Raw genomic sequence first — 19,320 nt, forward strand, 5'->3', positions numbered from 1 at the left:
CAACAATTCAGTGAAGATAACTCTTCTGCCAATGCTGCCTCCACAGGAATTAAGGATGAACCAGTAACGCCTACTGGTTGGATTCCCAGGATTGGGGATCTTGTGCGTGAAAAGGTCGTGGTGAAAAAAGAATTTGGTCCTTCCTATCGGGTGTCAGTCCCTGTGCTAGGGATCCACGGCACAAGAACTGTAATTTTGCCACCGTTGCAAGGGGCCAAAGGAAATCGCTTTGTTTCCATTGATAATGTCAAGTTACAACATGTGGCCGATTCTGCACAGCAGACCAACAGGGACGCCCAGTAGTTCCGGAATCCCTCTCACTACTGGGGAAGAAGTTCCACTGCAGGTGATTTGCACCGACGCTATTTCCTCTCCGAGCTTGGGGAGGGTGGAAGCTGATCTTGCGATTGTTCCTCTGACGGCGAATAATTTGGAATCTTTTGATCAAGTTGCTGTAAGTTCTTCTGATAATGCTGAACATGTGGTTTACAGCGTGCCAAGGCGAGAGCCGCCATCTGCTTCTTTGTTTACGGTTGCGCCTTTTGTGAGAACTACCTCTGGCTGCTTTAACACCACTGATGATATCGTGTCGGACTCCTCGTCCTCTTCAACACCAGCCCTGGGTCCACGTAAGCTGCTGTGTTTGCTCAAACATACGTATTTTGTTGTTCCTTGGAACTATCTGTGGCTTTTTATGACTGTGATGACTCTTTTCCTATGGCTGGGGTTTGTAGTTACCTTTTTTCTGGTAATACATGGTCATTTTCTTCCTGAACGATCTGAAATTGAGCACGTGGAGAACGTGTTGAAACCACATTTTTCGTCACATATGGTTCGAAGAGACTTGTCCTTTGTGAACATTTCTGCTGTACCAATTCCGGATGGGATTGTGTGGGATAGAGTGATGTTTGATATATATGGTCCCACTGAGATGATTCAGACACCGTATGTTCTCAAATTGTCAATGAATGATATCGTTATACCAGGCATTGTTTCTGATGATTGGGACGTAAAGACAGTAGATTCTATGTTGACAGAATTGCAATATTATACTGTCTATGAAAATGAAGATGCTTACCAATTTTGAGATAATTATGGTGACATGTTTTGCTACAATTATTATGGACACCACTTTATTCATAAAGCTAGTAGCCCTAAATCGATCTTTGAGTAGATGCTATGGGAACATTGCCCGACTCCTCCACAGGGGAGTTCTAAAACTTATTCGGATAAATTTGCATACTTTTCTGGGCATCATCAACAGAGTGCTAAGTCTTACTATTTTAAGGTTACTCCGCATGCTAATAAGCAAATGTTATTGACTGATACTAAATTACTGTATTCAAATTTGTTTGTTTCCAAACTTTCGGTTGAAGGGTATGAATACTGGTCCAAAACTGTTGATTTGAAAAGTGTTTGGGGCACGAAAAATTGGCAAATGCGGGGTAGGGACACATTGTTTAGGGCATGTATTATTCCTGTCCAAATTATTTTCCTAAATGACACTGTACAACAGACTAGCTGTTTAGGCTTAACAACGAATAGAGATTTGAATTTGCCTAGCATACCTGTCCCTTCTAAATTGAGAAATTGGCAGCAATATATTAATGCCACGTTTTCTGAGCTTACAGACTGGGACCACGATGGTACGCTTAACACATCATTGACACGTCCAGGTGGGTGGTTATTGTGGCCCATAGACACTAATGGGTGTCATCAACGTTTTATCACCTCTTCGGGGGGGTTCAGGACTAGTAGGGCAGACCCTCGCTACATATCACCAGAACATGCTGATATCATTACTACATATAGCGTGGGGAAACTTTGTCAACAATGGTTGAAGTCATCCACGCTGGATGCAGTTAAGACACATCTCAAGTTACTGTCTAATGATACTGACTTGCAAGATTTTTTGTCAGGGCCAAGAGTACCACGGAAGAAACGTTTTTTGTATGCAGTATATAATGAGATTTGGAAACTTTCACAACAAGAGGCAGTGCCCCGGTTGAGGCAAATTGATCAGGAAAATTTGATACAAGCTTTGTCTGTTGTGGATAATGGGATGCATACCCTATCCGACCGTGTATATACAATTGACAACATTGTTTCCTCTGCTATAGACATTATTAAATCTGATATGTCTTCTTTATATCGTGGGCAGAGTCAAACGCGGTCCATCATGCAGTTGGGTTGGACTCTACAGATATTGAAGGCAGGTCGCGTTCCGTGGCAGCACATTCGAGCCAGGGAGATATTTATTTCCTTTAATTTGACACGTCAACAACAGCTCATGGCTAAGAAGGAAGCGACGTATGTTATGTTAAATATTGAAAAATTTGAGAAGTTGCCTTTTACTGTGGCTGAGATTCCGTCAGCTGAGTGGTTGATTCACAGGGTTATTAATTTGCCTATCTCCACTCTGCAATTCACTTCTTGTTTAAAGCATATTCCGGTGGGCAGATATGAAAAGTTGGGAGATAGTTACATACATGAGGTGTGGGAGCTTCCCTTTCTATACAGATGTCTTAATGGTATGAGGGAGGTTTTTCCCAGCGGTAGCGAATGCGAAACTTCTGTCAGCCATTCGATGGTTTGTAAACAGCTGTCTTTGCACGGGGCGTGTAATGCCTCGATTGCTAACTTAGCTTGTTATCTTAAGGGAGTTCCAGTCCCGGTAATTAAAAACACTTTCCAGGTGCTTTCAAGCGGCAGCTACGTCCTTCTTACCAGTGAACCCTGTTGTGGCATGCGTGCCGGAATAGTTTACGTAGTCATTGTCACCAAGGCCGTTACGTGCTGCGGGAATGTGTTGTTTCCCCCCAATCAAATTAGGGAGGTAGCAGACATCTGGCCTCATATTGCTACTTCCAAGGTGAATTTCGACATGTTGAGTCGACTGAAAGCTCTATTGTTTCAAAAGCATGTGGCCCTTACATCTGCAAGCGAGACCTACGCACTTCAGGTTTCAAGGTCATCAGCGGAAATACAGTCCCTATTAAATACTAACTTTCCGAGCCACTTTGGTGAACTCGTGGGACGTATATTTAATGCGTCCAGTACTGCTGGAATTACACATTTTTTCAAAGCCGTTGGTGTTGGTTTTGCTCATACCTTCTCTTCCATATTCGGTTTAATACCTTCGGCTATTCATTCTATTTTCGGAAGCATTTTTGGGGGATTTCCGATTACTTTGGCTTTGTTGGCTGGTGTTTTGCTGTTGCTCTTCCGCAATGGCTGTCCCACCGCGACGAGATCCCATATTGGCGCTCCCATCAGCGCAGCTGTGTCATGAACGCATGATGCAGCATTTTGGAGCAACACTCCTGGGACAGTTGGAGTGTGACTGGTCTCTGTCATTCCGATCGGTTTTGGATTGTGTGCAACCCGTGTTTCGGTGCCTTTGGTGCTCGTTTGAACATGCACTGGCTCTCTGTCTCTCACTGCAGCGCCCCCCAGTGGTCGATACTAATCTGTTGATGTTCCCGATTAGGGCTCATTCCCAGACTTGTGTGCTACGGTTGCGTTTGCTTCGTGAGGCAGTTTATGAGATTCCCTTCTGTTGTAATTTAGCAGTGATTAGATTAAGCATTAGCAGAAGACATCTTGTCTTTAGTAACTATTATGAACATTTTGCGGAATCCATTTTGTATTCATGGCAGCCATTTTCTTTGCTACATGCTGCCATGTGCTCACCATGTGCTCTGTCCTACCTTTCTGTTAATTGCTCTTGAAATCTGCCTAGTGACGAGTTATATTTAGCATCTCTTACTTTCGCACATGCTCAGTAAGGTCTGCAGCTGTTAGTCCTTGGAAACTGTTAGCTCCTCCTACCTGTCGACTGTGCATTTTCCACATGACCTTACATGTATACAAGTCTTGTTTCCATAATTGTACCATCTCCTTTTGGCCCCTGCGTGGGTATAAAAGGACCATGCTCTCTCAGTTCAGTGTGCTACTTCAGACATTACCAAAGGGTGCTGTCTGAATTGTAGTACCACCTCATGAGGTTAATAAACTTATGTCTTTTATTCCAGTTTCCGTGCCAACTTCTTCCTAAATGGTCTGAGGACTTTATACAGAGAAAGGTGAACCCCTTGCACTAGTAGGCCTTGCTGAGGCTTACTTCAACAAATTGGCGCCCGAACAGGGACTCATCGGCGACTCAGATGCCCAATGGATTGGTCGCGACGAAGGATTGGAATCTCGCTGCGGACGATCAATGCCTGAGGAGACCCGAGTCTTGGCAACCACGGCGTTTTTCTCTTCTTTCTGATTTGACCATCCAGGTGGCGCCGGTCCTCGACTGAGATCCTTTTTTTGTTCATTCGTCATGCAGTGACCATTTGGTCGATTTTAGAACTTGGCAGTTGGAACCTGGACACCCTGTGATTGGTAGGAGCCGTTTTACGGCACTTGCTGTGGGTTTTGATGCCTGTGTTTGGTAATGTAGTTAGTACTACTTACTGTGGCTTTTGTGATTTGGGTGACTAGTCAATTTGTATTCTTTGGATTTGATATATAAATTGCAATTTATTTAGGCAGGTAATGAGGAGAATTCTCTCCAATTTGATTTTGATTTGAACGGCACCTTAAGTGCTACTTTGATTATAATATTGCATATTCTGCACTATTTTTGGCATGCCTGTTTTCAGCGCACTTCGTAGGATGTGTTGCTTTTGTAATGGTACCAATTTGAAACTGGAAGAATCGCAACCGGCACCCCCAGAGAGGACGCCAAATAGAGATATGTATGTTAAACATGGTCTTTCTTCTATAATGTACAGCACATTATGGAATAAATACACCCGCGCGGATCCTGAGTTACGTTGGCCTATGCATGGGTCATATGATTTGCGAAAGATTGAGTATGTGGAACAATGTAAGCGTAAGCGAAAGTCTAGGCAAGATATGTTTGACTGTGTACGAATGTGGGAGAAAGAAGCGCGTGGACGAGTGAAACGTGAGCAAGCCATGCTTGAGAAAGAGCAGCGGAAGAATGTATATGTGAAAGCATTGGAAATGAGAAATGTAGGAAGTTGGCTCTGTATGTGCTATTTCAAAGTAAGGAATAGCATGCACAGAGTCCAAGGGTTCCCCTTAGAGGTAAAATAGTGGTAAAAAGAGATAATACTAATGCTCTATTTTGTGGTAGTGTGGTCGAGCAGTAGGCTTATCCAAGGAGTAGTGTTAAGCATTTGTTGTACATACGCATAGACAATAAATGAGGTACACACACTCAGAGACAAATCCAGCCAATAGGTTTTGTTATAGAAAAATATCTTTTCTTAGTTTATTTTAAGAACCACAGGTTCAAATTTAACATGTAATATCTTGTTTGAAAGGTATTGCAGGTAAGTACATTAGGAACTTTGAATCATTTCAATTGCATGTATACTTTTCAAGTTATTCACAAATAGCTATTTCAAAAGTGGACACTGCAATTTTCACAGTTCCTGGGGGAGGTAAGTTTTTGTTAGTTTTACCAGGTAAGTAAGACACTTACAGGGTTCAGTTCTTGGTCACAGGTAGCCCACCGTTGGGGGTTCAGAGCAACCCCAAAGTCACCACACCAGCAGCTCAGGGCCGGTCAGGTGCAGAGTTCAAAGTGGTGCCCAAAACGCATAGGCTAGAATGGAGAGAAGGGGGTGCCCCGGTTCTGGTCTGCTTGCAGGTAAGTACCCGCGTCTTCGGAGGGCAGACCAGGGGGGTTTTGTAGGGCACCGGGGGGGACACAAGCCCACACAGAAATTTCACCCTCAGCAGCGCGGGGGCGGCCGGGTGCAGTGTAGAAACAAGCGTCGGGTTTGCAATGTTAGTCTATGAGGGATCAACGGATCTCTTCAGCGCTGCAGGCAGGCAAGGGGGGGGGCTTCCTCGAGGAAACCTCCACTTGGGCAAGGGAGAGGGACTCCTGGGGGTCACTTCTCCAGTGAAAGTCCGGTCCTTCAGGTCCTGGGGGCTGCGGGTGCAGGGTCTTTTCCAGGCGTCGGGACTTAGGTTTCAGAGAGTCGCGGTCAGGGGAAGCCTCGGGATTCCCTCTGCAGGCGGCGCTGTGGGGGCTCAGGGGGGACAGGTTTTGGTACTCACAGTCGTAGAGTAGTCCGGGGGTCCTCCCTGAGGTGTTGGTTCTCCACCAGCCGAGTCGGGGTCGCCGGGTGCAGTGTTGCAAGTCTCACGCTTCTTGCGGGGAGTTGCAGGGTTCTTTAAAGATGCTTCTTGAAACAAAGTTGCAGTCTTTTTGGAGCAGGTCCGCTGTCCTCAGGAGTTTCTGGTCGTCGTCGAAGCAGGGCAGTCCTCAGAGGATTCAGAGGTCGCTGGTCCCTTTGGAAGGCGTCGCTGGAGCAGAGTTCTTTGGAAGGCAGGAGACAGGCCGGTGAGTTTCTGGAGCCAAGGCAGTTGTTGTCTTCTGGTCTTCCTCTGCAGGGGTTTTCAGCTGGGCAGTCCTTCTTCTTGTTGTCGCAGGAATCTAATTTTCTAGGGTTCAGGGTAGCCCTTAAATACTAAATTTAAGGGCGTGTTTAGGTCTGGGGGGTTAGTAGCCAATGGCTACTAGCCCTGAGGGTGGGTACACCCTCTTTGTGCCTCCTCCCAAGGGGAGGGGGTCACAATCCTAACCCTATTGGGGGAATCCTCCATCTGCAAGATGGAGGATTTCTAAAAGTTAGAGTCACCTCAGCTCAGGACACCTTAGGGGCTGTCCTGACTGGCCAGTGACTCCTCCTTGTTGCTTTCTTTGTTCCCTCCAGCCTTGCCGCCAAAAGTGGGGGCCGTGGTCGGAGGGGGCGGGCAACTCCACTAAGCTGGAGTGCCCTGCTGGGCTGTGACAAAGGGGTGAGCCTTTGAGGCTCACCGCCAGGTGTCACAGCTCCTGCCTGGGGGAGGTGTTAGCATCTCCACCCAGTGCAGGCTTTGTTACTGGCCTCAGAGTGACAAAGGCACTCTCCCCATGGGGCCAGCAACATGTCTCTGGTGTGGCAGGCTGCTGGAACTAGTCAGCCTACACAGACAGTCGGTTAAGTTTCAGGGGGCACCTCTAAGGTGCCCTCTGGGGTGTATTTTGCAATAAAATGTACACTGGCATCAGTGTGCATTTATTGTGCTGAGAAGTTTGATACCAAACTTCCCAGTTTTCAGTGTAGCCATTATGGTGCTGTGGAGTTCGTGTTTGACAAACTCCCAGACCATATACTCTTATGGCTACCCTGCACTTACAATGTCTAAGGTTTTGTTTAGACACTGTAGGGGTACCATGCTCATGCACTGGTACCCTCACCTATGGTATAGTGCACCCTGCCTTAGGGCTGTAAGGCCTGCTAGAGGGGTGACTGACCTATACTTGCATAGGCAGTGAGAGGCTGGCATGGCACCCTGAGGGGAGTGCCATGTCGACTTACTCGTTTTGTTCTCACCAGCACACACAAGCTGGCAAGCAGTGTGTCTGTGCTGAGTGAGAGGTCTCTAGGGTGGCATAAGACATGCTGCAGCCCTTAGAGACCTTCCTTGGCATCAGGGCCATTGGTACTAGAAGTACCAGTTACAAGGGACTTATCTGGATGCCAGGGTCTGCCAATTGTGGATACAAAAGTACAGGTTAGGGAAAGAACACTGGTGCTGGGGCCTGGTTAGCAGGCCTCAGCACACTTTCAATTGTAAACATAGCATCAGCAAAGGCAAAAAGTCAGGGGGCAACCATGCCAAGGAGGCATTTCCTTACACAACCCCCCCCCAAACGAAAGAGGATGAGACTAACCTTTCCCAAGAGAGTCTTCATTTTCTAAGTGGAAGAACCTGGAAAGGCCATCTGCATTGGCATGGGCAGTCCCAGGTCTGTGTTCCACTATAAAGTCCATTCCCTGTAGGGAGATGGACCACCTCAACAGTTTAGGATTTTCACCTTTCATTTGCATCAGCCATTTGAGAGGTCTGTGGTCAGTTTGAACTAGGAAGTGAGTCCCAAAGAGGTATGGTCTCAGCTTCTTCAGGGACCAAACCACAGCAAAGGCCTCCCTCTCAATGGCACTCCAACGCTGCTCCCTGGGGAGTAACCTCCTGCTAATGAAAGCAACAGGCTGGTCAAGGCCATCATCATTTGTTTGGGACAAAACTGCCCCTATCCCATGTTCAGAGGCATCTGTCTGCACAATGAACTGCTTAGAATAATCTGGAGCTTTTAGAACTGGTGCTGAGCACATTGCTTGTTTCAGGGTGTCAAAGGCCTGTTGGCATTCTACAGTCCAGTTCACTTTCTTGGGCATTTTCATGGAGGTGAGTTCAGTGAGGGCTGTCACAATGGATCCATATCCCTTCACAAACCTCCTGTAGTACCCAGTCAAGCCAAGGAATGCCCTGACTTGAGTCTGGGTTTTTGGAGCTACCCAGTCCAGAATAGTCTGGATCTTGGGTTGGAGTGGCTGAACTTGGCCTCCACCTACAAGGTGGCCCAAGTAAACCACAGTTCCCTGCCCTATCTGGCATTTGGATGCCTTGATAGAGAGGCCTGCAGATTGCAGGGCCTTCAAAACCTTCTTCAGGTGGACCAGGTGATCCTGCCAGGTGGAGCTAAAGACAGCAATATCATCAAGATAAGCTGTGCTAAAGGACTCCAAGCCAGCAAGGACTTGATTCACCAACCTTTGGAAGGTGGCAGGGGCATTCTTTAAACCAAAGGGCATAACAGTAAACTGATAATGCCCATCAGGTGTGGAGAATGCTGTTTTCTCTTTTGCTCCAGGTGCCATTTTTATTTGCCAGTACCCTGCTGTCAAGTCAAAGGTACTTAGGAATTTGGCAGCACCTAATTTATCTATGAGCTCATCAGCTCTAGGAATTGGATGAGCATCTGTCTTGGTGACAGAATTGAGCCCTCTGTAATCCACACAAAACCTCATCTCTTTCTTTCCATCTTTGGTGTGAGGTTTGGGGACTAAGACCACTGGGCTAGCCCAGGGGCTGCCAGAGCGCTCAATTACTCCCAATTCTAGCATCTTGTGGACTTCCACCTTGATGCTTTCCTTAACATGGTCAGACTGTCTAAAGATTTTGTTTTTGACAGGCATGCTGTCTCCTGTGTCCACATCATGGGTACACAGGTGTGTCTGACCAGGGGTTAAGGAGAAGAGTTCAGGAAACTGTTGTAGGACTCTCCTACAATCAGCTTGCTGTTGGCCAGAGAGGGTGTCTGAGTAGATCACCCCATCTACTGAGCCATCTTTTGGGTCTGATGACAGAAGATCAGGGAGAGGTTCACTCTCTGCCTCCTGATCCTCATCTGTTACCATCAACAGATTCACATCAGCCCTGTCATGGAAGAGCTTAAGGCGGTTCACATGGATCACCCTCTTGGGGCTCCTGCTTGTGCCCAGGTCCACCAGGTAGGTGACCTGACTCTTCCTTTCTAGCACTGGGTAAGGGCCACTCCATTTGTCCTGGAGTGCCCTGGGAGCCACAGGCTCCAGAACCCAGACTTTCTGCCCTGGTTGGAACTCAACCAGTGCAGCCTTTTGGTCATACCAAAACTTCTGGAGCTGTTGGCTGGCCTCAAGGTTTTTGGTTGCCTTTTCCATGTACTCTGCCATTCTAGAGCGAAGGCCAAGTACATAGTCCACTATGTCTTGTTTAGGCTCATGAAGAGGTCTCTCCCAGCCTTCTTTAACAAGAGCAAGTGGTCCCCTTACAGGGTGGCCAAACAGAAGTTCAAAGGGTGAGAATCCTACTCCCTTCTGTGGCACCTCTCTGTAAGCAAAAAGCAGACATGGCAAGAGGACATCCCATCTCCTTTTGAGTTTTTCTGGGAGCCCCATGATCATGCCTTTTAATGTCTTGTTGAATCTCTCAACTAAGCCATTAGTTTGTGGATGGTATGGTGTAGTGAATTTGTAAGTCACTCCACACTCATTCCACATGTGTTTTAGGTATGCTGACATGAAGTTGGTACCTCTGTCAGACACCACCTCCTTAGGGAAACCCACTCTGGTAAAGATACCAATGAGGGCCTTGGCTACTGAAGGGGCAGTAGTCGACCTAAGGGGAATAGCTTCAGGATACCTAGTAGCATGATCCACTACTACTAGGATGTACATATTTCCTGAGGCTGTGGGAGGTTCCAGTGGACCAACTATGTCCACACCCACTCTTTCAAAGGGGACCCCCACCACTGGAAGTGGAATGAGGGGGGCCTTTGGGTGCCCACCTGTCTTACCACTGGATTGACAGGTGGGGCAGGAGAGGCAAAACTCCTTAACCTTCTGGGACATATTGGGCCAGTAGAAGTGGTTGACTAACCTCTCCCACGTCTTGGTTTGTCCCAAATGCCCAGCAAGGGGAATATCATGGGCTAAGGTCAGAATAAACTCTCTGAACGACTGAGGCACTACCACTCTCCTAGTGGCACCAGGTTTGGGGTCTCTGGCCTCAGTGTACAGGAGTCCATCTTCCCAATAGACCCTATGTGTTCCATTTTTCTTGCCCTTGGACTCTTCAGCAGCTTGCTGCCTAAGGCCTTCAAGAGAGGGACAGGTTTCTTGTCCCTTACACAGCTCCTCCCTTGAGGGTCCCCCTGGGCCTAAGAGCTCAACCTGATAAGGTTCAAGCTCCAAAGGCTCAGTTCCCTCAGAGGGCAGAACTTCTTCCTGAGAAGAGAGGTTCCCTTTTTCTGACTGTGTTGCAGTTGGTTTCCCAACTGACTTTCCTTTTCTCTTGGTAGGCTGGGCCATTTTTCCAGACTCCAGCTCTACTTTTTCACCCTGTGCCTTGCATTGTGCTCTTGTTTTTACACACACCAGTTCAGGGATACCCAGCATGGCTGCATGGGTTTTTAGTTCTACCTCAGCCCATGCTGAGGACTCCAGGTCATTTCCAAGCAGACAGTCTACTGGGATGTTTGAGGAGACCACCACCTGTTTCAGGCCATTGACCCCTCCCCATTCTAAAGTTACCATTGCCATGGGATGTGCTTTAGTTTGATTGTCAGCATTGGTGACTGTATAAGTTTTTCCAGTCAGGTATTGGCCAGGGGAAACCAGTTTCTCTGTCACCATGGTGACACTGGCACCTGTATCCCTCAGGCCCTCTACACTTGTCCCATTAATAAAGAGCTGCTGCCTGTATTTTTGCATGTTAGGAGGCCAGGCAGCTAGTGTGGCTAAATCCACCCCACCCTCAGAGACTAGAGTAGCTTCAGTGTGGACCCTGATTTGCTCTGGGCACACTGTTGATCCCACTTGGAGACTAGCCATTCCAGTGTTACCTGGATTGGAGTTTGGAGTGGAACTTTTCTTGGGACAGGCCTTGTCTCCAGTTTGGTGTCCAGACTGACTACAGTTTCGACACCAGGCCTTTTTGGGATCAAAGTTTTTACCCTTGTACCCAGGATTGTTTTGTGAAGAGGCTCTGGGCCCACCCTCCTGTGCAGGTTTTTGGGGGCCTGTAGAAGACTCTTTACTATTTTTATTTTTGGCTGTCTCACCACCCTTCCCCTGGGGAGGTTTTGTGACCCCTTTCTTTTGGTCACCCCCTGTGGAAGTTTTGGACACCCTAGTCTTGACCCAATGGTCCGCCTTCTTTCCCAATTCTTGGGGAGAAATTGGTCCTAGGTCTACCAGATGCTGATGCAGTTTATCATTGAAACAATTACTTAACAGGTGTTCTTTCACAAATAAATTGTACAGCCCATCATAATTACTTACACCACTGCCTTGAATCCAACCATCTAGTGTTTTTACTGAGTAGTCTACAAAGTCAACCCAGGTCTGGCTCGAGGATTTTTGAGCCCCCCTGAATCTAATCCTATACTCCTCAGTGGAGAATCCAAAGCCCTCAATCAGGGTACCCTTCATGAGGTCATAAGATTCTGCATCTTTTCCAGAGAGTGTGAGGAGTCTATCCCTACACTTTCCTGTGAACATTTCCCAAAGGAGAGCACCCCAGTGAGATCTGTTCACTTTTCTGGTTACACAAGCCCTCTCAAAAGCTGTGAATCATTTGGTGATGTCATCACCATCTTCATATTTAGTTACAATCCCTTTAGGGATTTTCAACATGTCAGGAGAATCTCTGACCCTATTTATGTTGCTGCCACCATTGATGGGTCCTAGGCCCATCTCTTGTCTTTCCCTCTCTATGGCTAGGATCTGTCTTTCCAAAGCCAATCTTTTGGCCATCCTGGCTAACTGGATGTCCTCTTCACTGGGGTTATCCTCAGTGATTTCAGAGTTGTTGGTCCCTCCTGTGAGGGAACCAGCATCTCGGACTATTATTTGTGGAGTCAGGGCTTGAGTAGCCCTGCTCTCCCTAAGTAGGACTGGAGGGGGGGAATTTCCCTCCAAGTCACTATCTTCATCCTCTGAGTTGCCACCCTCAGAGGGGTTGGCCTTTTCAAACTCTGCCAAAAGCTCCTGGAGCTGTATTTTGGTAGGTTTGGGGCCTATTGTTATTTTCTTTAGTTTACAGAGTGACCTTAGCTCTCTCATCTGTAGATGGAGGTAAGGTGTGGTGTCGAGTTCCACCACAGTCACATCTGTGCTAGACATTTTGCTTCTAAAAGTTGGAATACTTTTTAAGAATCTACAACTAGTTCTAGGTTCTAATTCAAACTTTTACAAACTTTTAAACTCTAAAAGAAATGCTAAACAGGATCTAACACAAGGCCCTAGCAGGTCTTTAAAGAATTTAGAAAACTTTTCAAATTGCAAAAAATCAATTTCTAATGACAATTTTGGAATTTGTCGTGTGATCAGGTATTGGCTGAGTAGTCCAGCAAATGCAAAGTCTTGTACCCCACCGCTGATTCACCAATGTAGGAAGTTGGCTCTGTATGTGCTATTTCAAAGTAAGGAATAGCATGCACAGAGTCCAAGGGTTCCCCTTAGAGGTAAAATAGTGGTAAAAAGAGATAATACTAATGCTCTATTTTGTGGTAGTGTGGTCGAGCAGTAGGCTTATCCAAGGAGTAGTGTTAAGCATTTGTTGTACATACGCATAGACAATAAATGAGGTACACACACTCAGAGACAAATCCAGCCAATAGGTTTTGTTATAGAAAAATATATTTTCTTAGTTTATTTTAAGAACCACAGGTTCAAATTTAACATGTAATATCTTGTTTGAAAGGTATTGCAGGTAAGTACATTAGGAACTTTGAATCATTTCAATTGCATGTATACTTTTCAAGTTATTCACAAATAGCTATTTCAAAAGTGGACACAGTGCAATTTTCACAGTTCCTGGGGGAGGTAAGTTTTTGTTAGTTTTACCAGGTAAGTAAGACACTTACAGGGTTCAGTTCTTGGTCCCAGGTAGCCCACCGTTGGGGGTTCAGAGCAACCCCAAAGTCACCACACCAGCAGCTCAGGGCCGGTCAGGTGCAGAGTTCAAAGTGGTGCCCAAAACGCATAGGCTAGAATGGAGAGAAGGGGGTGCCCCGGTTCCGGTCTGCTTGCAGGTAAGTACCCGCGTCTTCGGAGGGCAGACCAGGGGGGTTTTGTAGGGCACCGGGGGGTACACAAGCCCACACAGAAATTTCACCCTCAGCAGCGCGGGGGCGGCCGGGTCCAGTGTAGAAACAAGCGTCGGGTTTGCAATGTTAGTCTATGAGGGATCAACGGATCTCCTTAGCGCTGCAGGCAGGCAAGGGGGGGGCTTCCTCGAGGAAACCTCCACTTGGGCAAGGGAGAGGGACTCCTGGGGGTCACTTCTCCAGTGAAAGTCCGGTCCTTCAGGTCCTGGGGGCTGCGGTGCAGGGTCTTTTCCAGGCGTCGGGACTTAGGTTTCAGAGAGTCGCGGTCAGGGGAAGCCTCGGGATTCCCTCTGCAGGCGGCGCTGTGGGGGCTCAGGGGGGACAGGTTTTGGTACTCACAGTCGTAGAGTAGTCCGGGGGTCCTCCCTGAGGTGTTGGTTCTCCACCAGCCGAGTCGGGGTCGCCGGGTGCAGTGTTGCAAGTCTCACGCTTCTTGCGGGGAGTTGCAGGGTTCTTTAAAGCTGCTTCTTGAAACAAAGTTGCAGTCTTTTTGGAGCAGGTCCGCTGTCCTCGGGAGTTTCTGGTCGTCGTCGAAGCAGGGCAGTCCTCAGAGGATTCAGAGGTCGCTGGTCCCTTTGGAAGGCGTCGCTGGAGCAGAGTTCTTTGGAAGGCAGGAGACAGGCCGGTGAGTTTCTGGAGCCAAGGCAGTTGTTGTCTTCTGGTCTTCCTCTGCAGGGGTTTTCAGCTGGGCAGTCCTTCTTCTTGTTGTCGCAGGAATCTAATTTTCTAGGGTTCAGGGTAGCCCTTAAATACTAAATTTAAGGGCGTGTTTAGGTCTGGGGGGTTAGTAGCCAATGGCTACTAGCCCTGAGGGTGGGTACACCCTCTTTGTGCCTCCTCCCAAGGGGAGGGGGTCACAATCCTAACCATATTGGGGGAATCCTCCATCTGCAAGATGGAGGATTTCTAAAAGTTAGAGTCACCTCAGCTCAGGACACCTTAGGGGCTGTCCTGACTGGCCAGTGACTCCTCCTTGTTGCTTTCTTTGTTCCCTCCAGCCTTGCCGCCAAAAGTGGGGGCCGTGGCCGGAGGGGGCGGGCAACTCCACTAAGCTGGAGTGCCCTGCTGGGCTGTGACAAAGGGGTGAGCCTTTGAGGCTCACCGCCAGGTGTCACAGCTCCTGCCTGGGGGAGGTGTTAGCATCTCCACCCAGTGCAGGCTTTGTTACTGGCCTCAGAGTGACAAAGGCACTCTCCCTATGGGGCCAGCAACATGTCTCTAGTGTGGCAGGCTGCTGGAACTAGTCAGCCTACACAGACAGTCGGTTAAGTTTCAGGGGGCACCTCTAAGGTGCCCTCTGGGGTGTATTTTGCAATAAAATGTACACTGGCATCAGTGTGCATTTATTGTGCTGAGAAGTTTGATACCAAACTTCCCAGTTTTCAGTGTAGCCATTATGGTGCTGTGGAGTTCGTGTTTGACAAACTCCCAGACCATATACTCTTATGGCTACCCTGCACTTACAATGTCTAAGGTTTTGTTTAGACACTGTAGGGGTACCATGCTCATGCACTGGTACCCTCACCTATGGTATAGTGCACCCTGCCTTAGGGCTGTAAGGCCTGCTAGAGGGGTGACTGACCTATACTTGCATAGGCAGTGAGAGGCTGGCATGGCACCCTGAGGGGAGTGCCATGTCGACTTACTCGTTTTGTTCTCACCAGCACACACAAGCTGGCAAGCAGTGTGTCTGTGCTGAGTGAGAGGTCTCTAGGGTGGCATAAGACATGCTGCAGCCCTTAGAGACCTTCCTTGGCATCAGGGCCCTTGGTACTAGAAGTACCAGTTACAAGGGACTTATCTGGATGCCAGGGTCTGCCAATTGTGGATACAAAAGTACAGGTTAGGGAAAGAACACTGGTGCTGGGGCCTGGTTAGCAGGCCTCAGCACACTTTCAATTGTAAACATAGCATCAGCAAAGGCAAAAAGTCAGGGGGCAACCATGCCAAGGAGGCATTTCCTTACAAGAAAGAAAGAAATAAATGACTTAAAGGAGCTAGAGGAGAAAGAACGTAAGCTACAGGTAACTGGCCAATACACTGTTAGGCAACCCCTCTATCGTATCTTTAATAAAACACATGATGATTTATTGTTACTGGATCGCCCTCCACCTCCGTATGTCGTCCCTTCTGCCCCTCATGAGTTACCTAAAGTCTCCAGTTCGGAGCAACAGAAGATGCGGGACAGTCGCTCTATGCTGCCTGCTGACCGTGCGGCTGAGCTTAGATCTATTGCTCGTAAAACAATTCGTAGCGTTGTTTCTGCTTCTGAACTTTTAGACAACATGAAAGGGTGGACGGAAAAAGAGCAGCTATATTTTACTGAGGCATTTGGCTCAGAAGTGATTGAACTATACCGGAAATATTCTGATGAGTTAGAGCCCGATGATGTAGCAGCTGATCGTAAGCAAATGCGTGATGGTCTTTTTGTTTTCTCCCAGGTGGCTGATGCAATCAGGCGTTTAATGAAATTATGTATTGTGGCAGTCCGTTTGCAGGAGGAGAAAAGGGCTGCGGACGCAGTTGCACGAGCATCTCAGACCGAAGGGAAGCAAGCTTCCATCTTTGAAACAGATAAGACTATGATAGTTCACGCGAAACCAATGCGGGAGGCTGCGCCTTTGTATGTTCCTCCTAAAGGATTGGGTACAAATGATGATAAAACTTCTGTATATGCTAAGGGTTATTTTATTTATAATTGGGTGTATACTCCTTGGAATAGGGCAGATGTAATGGCACTTAAAACAGCATTACCTGACCCGCGGAAAAATCCAGCCGCCTTTTATGAGGAAGTTGAGGGAGCAATTAGTTCTTGTACTATGACTTTGGCTGACATTGATTTATTTTTCGGATTGATATTACCGCCAGATATGTGGAGAACTGTTCGTAAAATTGATGATCGTACAGTTTTTGGGGCATCATGGAAAGAAATAGAACAGATGGACAGGGATAGGGAACCTGCGAAAAAGCCATATCAGTTGATTCTAGATCTTCCTGCAGCCATATTAGTTAAGTTGAAAACGATTATTCCCCCTAAAAAGATAGACTGGACGGTTTTAGCGTCTTGTAAACAAAAGGCAGATGAATCGGTCTCTGATTTCTTTACACGCTTTGAAGAAGCATTTCATGATTTTAGTGGTCAGCATCTGTTACCAGGAATAGCTAGTCGCCTAAAAGCTAGTGAAAGTTCATGGACTACCTCTACTCCGGTTTCTCTTTTGACTATGGCTCAGTATTATGAACGACAGGAATTAGAAGCAAAAGGTAGCGAGGAGAAAAAGATTAAAGAATTAAAGACGAAGGTTATGTTGGCTCAAGCTTATGGTCCGCCTTTTAGAGGTAGTGATAGAGGTGGACGTGGATCTTATGGTTCTTCTTACACTCGTTCGAATTTGTCTGATGATCAGTGTGCGTATTGTAAGAAATTTGGGCATTGGGCTGCCGATTGTCCAGCACTACGTGTTCAGCAGTGTCCACGTGGTCGGGGACAAATGAGAAATCGCTCAGGATATTCAGGACCTAGAAGAAGTACGAATGATCATGCTAGGGTTGATGCTAATACACGAGGGCAGGATGGGTTTAACACTTTTGATAGACGGAACCAATACCAGATGTCTGATCATGTGCAGCCTGATTTCCAAGATTCTGCTTATGCATAGGATTGCCTAGGATGGGGTAAGGAATCAGTTGAAGTTCCAGTAGATCAGAGGGGTCCCTATGTTACAGCACATGTTTTGGGTTTTACTGATCAGTTTCTGGTTGACACAGGAGCTACTCGTAGCGCCTTGTCTAAACAATTGATTCCAAGGGCTCCCCTGTCTGGCTTAACTATTACATCGATAGGTTTTGATGGAACACCTTCCCCTAGCCCATTGTCACAACCACTTGCATTCCATGTTGATAAATTTACTGCTCCATGTCCATTTTTGCTTCCTCCAAATACACCAGACAATATTGTGGGTCTTGTTATGCTCAAGTATTTCAGGGCTACAATACGATGTTCTCCTGAAGGGGTGCGTGTTATTTTAAATGATAATCATCCTGTGATGGAAAGAGTTTGTCTTGTTAAAGAGGATATTGCATTAGCCTCACTCCCTAGTACTTTGTGGGCTACTTCAGATACTGATGTGGGACAAATGATTATTCCACCGGTACATATTAGTGTCAAGGAGGGAGCTGTATTGCCACGTTTGCCTCACTACAAAATTTCACAGGAGGGCGAAGAAGCACTCACACGAATTGTGCATGATCTTATTGCAGTCGGAGTTGTCGAGGAAGTTCTGTATAATGTTTGTAACAGCCCGATTCTTCCTATTCTGAAAAAGGATACTGATACTAGGATTTACCGATTCATTATTGATTTCCGAGAAGTTAATAAGATTGTGATACCTCAATATCCTGTGGTATCTGACATCACAACACTCCTTACTTTGGTTCCCCCGACAGCAACTACGTTCTCGGTGATAGACTTGAAGAATGCTTTCTTTTCGATCCCTATTCATCCTGACAGCCGATATTTGTTTGGTTTTACTTTGAATAAACGATCATATAGATTTTGCAGAGTTCCTCAAGGCTACACGGAGAGCCCAAGCATTTATAGTCAGGCGTTAAAACGACAACTTGATTCTTTTGTTTTGCCTGAAGGTGTGGCTCTCATACAATATGTCGATGATATTTTGTTGGCAGCTGATACCCCGGAGCAATGTGAAAAGTGCACTTTGTCCTTACTTTCTTTTCTTGCTTCACACCATCATAAAGTGTCACGAAAGAAATTGCAATATTGTAGACCAAAGGTAACCTATTTAGGTCACCTTTTGTCTAAGGAGGGCCGTGCACTTACATCAGATCGTATTCAAGCAATTTTAGACACACCAGTACCCTCTACTCAGAAAGATGTTCGTGCATTCCTTGGCCTTACTTCTTTTTGTAGGCAATGGATATTAGGGTTTTCACACATTGCCAAACCTTTGCTAGCACTTCTGACTAAAAATACTCCAATGCCCCTCCCATGGACAGATGAATGTGAGACTGCTTTCCGACAGCTGCGACAAGCCCTTTGTTCTGCACCGTGTTAGGTACTCCAGATTACATGAAGCCTTTTGCACTTTACCTACACGAGAAAGATGGATGTGCATTATCAGTTTTAGTACAGACACATGGCGATAAGCAGCGTCCTTGTGCATATTTTTCAGCAGTACTTGATCCTGTCGCTCGAGCGTTGCCCGGGTGTTTTCGTTCAGTTGCTGCAACAGCTGTCTCAATACGTCAGAGTGAAGGGATAGTGTTGTCACATAAACTGTTGGTGCTAGTACCCCATGCGGTTGATGCTCTTTTAAATCAAACAAAGACACAACATTTAACTAGTGCCCGCATGACAGGTTATGAGTTGACATTGTTGGCTCCTCACATTACACTGAAGAGATGTGCAACACTAAATCCAGCTACTTTGTTGCCATATCCAGTGACTCAGCCTCAGTCACAAGAAACACATGATTGTATATTCCTTACCGAAGAACAGACAAAGGGTCGTGTTGATTTACAAGATACGCCCCTTTTAAATGTAGACGAGGAACTGTGGGTTGATGGGTCTTGTTTTAAGTTGCCAGATGGTACGACCTCAGCTGCATATGCAATCACCACAATACACACGGTAGTGGAGACAGCTCGTATACCACAGAAGTCAGCTCAAGCAGCTGAACTAATAGCTTTGACACGAGCATGTGAGCTTAGTACTGATTTAAGTGTGAACATTTACACAGACAGCCGCTATGCTTTTGGAGTGGCTCATGACTTTGGTTTGCTTTGGA

The sequence above is a fragment of the Pleurodeles waltl genome, chromosome 12 (assembly GCF_031143425.1).
Source record: "Pleurodeles waltl isolate 20211129_DDA chromosome 12, aPleWal1.hap1.20221129, whole genome shotgun sequence".
In the NCBI taxonomy this organism is placed as follows: Eukaryota; Metazoa; Chordata; class Amphibia; order Caudata; family Salamandridae; genus Pleurodeles; species Pleurodeles waltl.